Raw genomic sequence first — 2,454 nt, forward strand, 5'->3', positions numbered from 1 at the left:
TGTTATAATTTTCTCTTAGAGGATTACAGTACATCTTAGCATATTAAGGGCTCCTGGAAGCCCTCAAGTAAAACACTGTTAAACTTTGTTTCACTCAATATTTTTCAAACTTATCTCATCACAGCATCTATTTCTCTTAGAGTATCTATTAACATCATACAAAAATATTGTTCCATGGAACCCCCTTTTGGGGAATTGCATTCTTCCTTTGAGGGCCCTGAAGTTGGTTAAGCCAGGCCTGGCATTTATTTCACATTTCTGTGTTTATTTGTTTGTCTTTTTTTTTTTTTTAGGCGAGGCAACCCTTGGTTGACCTCACAGATTGCAAGGACCTTGCCAGTTTACAATCTCTTATTTTTTTACTTTTTTATTTTTTACGCCACGCCACCTGGTCTTCCAAGGTGGTCTCCCATCCAAGTACTAAACAGACCTGACCCTGCTTAGCTTCCAAGATCAGACGGGCCTTATTTTTTTTTATTTTTTACGCCTAGCACCTGGTCTTCCTAGGTGGTCTCCCATCTAAGTACTAACCAGGTCTGACCCTGGTTAGCTTCTGAGATCAGATGGGATCAGTCTTGTTCAGGGTGGCGTGGCCGTAGACTGTTTTGTCTTTCTATATAGACTAAGTAGCAAGATTATGTGTCGAAGATTTAATATATGTATAGATATACACACACACATACAGATTATATATACAGATTATATAGGCACACTTAAGCATACAAACATAATGCACACACGTGCATATGGAAAAACACATATATGTCAGATAACTTCTATTTGCCCCTCAAAATCCACTCTCACAGAAGCTGACCTGAATGAACTTCATTTCTGGGCTGTACTGCTCTCTGGGTTTAGCCAACAGGAGGCACCATCAGAAAACTAAAAAAGCAGTAAGGTCAGGATGATTCCCTTGGCTCTCTCTCTGAGAACTTGCATTGGGCTGCTTGAGTCTCTCAACTAAAAACACTGCTTCTTTCAAGGTGGCCAACTCTGCAGAACTTTCTCTTCCCCCAGAGTCTAGCAGCTACTCCCTCCCTTAGTCCTTTCCTGGGGATGATAAGGGCTCAAAGGCTACTATCTTGGCTCCCAACCCTAATCCCTTGCAGTTTCTCTACAGCTACCCCTTTGTAAATAGCCCCATTGTCAAAACAGCTGGCTCAAATTATCCTACATTAAGTGTGTCCTCTGCTTCTGGTGGGGACCCTAACTAATCCACTGTTTTCACCAGGTCGAGTTTAAAGGTCATGTGGACCTGGAGGCATATAGTAGTACAGATTGGATCAGTGGTTTTAAGACTCAGTAGTAGGTCCTAAACTAGAGCTGGAGATTTGGAATTCATTGGTTATAGGAGGAAGTAGAAATGGGGATAACTGCCCAGCAAGAATATAGAGTGAAAATAGGACTTAAGACAGAAAAGACCCTGCAAGGAATGAACACTTTCACCTGTGGAAAGCCAAATGATTAAGCAGATGCAGAAGGCTGTTTAATAAGCAAGGACATAGAAGAATTTGAGGTATATTTTATCCAGACCATCTCTACCTACTAGAAACACTTTTTTTTTCATGACTCGAGTTTGGAGGTCCTTTCGAATCTCCGAAGTGCTTAGATCTTCCTGAATACATACTGCCAACTGGGATCTTTTTGACACCCTGTTTTTCTGTATCTGTAATGATCCTCTTTCTTTCTCATTCACACATTCTCCCTTTAAGATGTTGAAACAACTGACTGAGCTATAATTAATTCAGTTTTTCTGCTTCAGGCAGAGAAATATGTTTTCTTTTGACATCATGTGTTGATTTTATTGATAAGCTTTTGAGATATAGAATTAGACCACAAAGGTATCACTGCAGTACACCCTGCAAAACCAATTACCAGTGAAGATCTCAGTTTTCATTCTTGCTATTTTGCAAAAGTATTCTAACCCACAGGAATTTAGGGATAAGTTTATAAGAAGATGCAGCATGGAGTCATAAAAGTTTGTTAGATTAGCAGTCAGGAAATCTGGATTCTAGATTTAGAAATAGACTAAATTTCATTGTGACTTTTGGCCTTGCTTTTTTCATCTATAACGTGAGAGAATTGGACTAGATCAATATTTTTCAAAATGAGTTCCTCGGAACCCTGGAAAACTTCAGAAGGCACTTCAGGAAGCAAAGGCAGATCGAGGAGATGGGTTCTGGCTCCATATTTCCACTCTTCCAAAGCAGCTCTGCTCTTCCTCTTATAGATGGATATTTAATTCCACAAAGGATTTCATTTAAAGAAAAGATTTCATTGCAAAACCAACCCACCAGCTGAGCACTACCACCACCACTAGCAGCCCAAACCACCTAAGTTATCTTTGCAATCTCTTCTAAAGCTGTCAGGCTAAAAGTCTGCAGATGAGGCCATAGCTAGGACTGTCCTACCTAAAAAGGACTGCTTCGAGAGATCTTCTTTCTTGTTCCCAAG

General features: G+C 40.1%; 1 pseudogene; it reads right to left on the minus strand.

Annotated features, from left to right (window-relative positions):
* Nucleotides 1-484: 484 nt before the first annotated feature.
* On the minus strand, nucleotides 485-601 carry LOC112477196 (annotated as a pseudogene).
* Between the last annotated feature and the right edge of the window lie 1,853 nt (nucleotides 602-2,454).

The sequence above is a fragment of the Pteropus alecto genome, unplaced genomic scaffold (assembly GCF_000325575.1).
Source record: "Pteropus alecto unplaced genomic scaffold, ASM32557v1 scaffold312, whole genome shotgun sequence".
In the NCBI taxonomy this organism is placed as follows: Eukaryota; Metazoa; Chordata; class Mammalia; order Chiroptera; family Pteropodidae; genus Pteropus; species Pteropus alecto.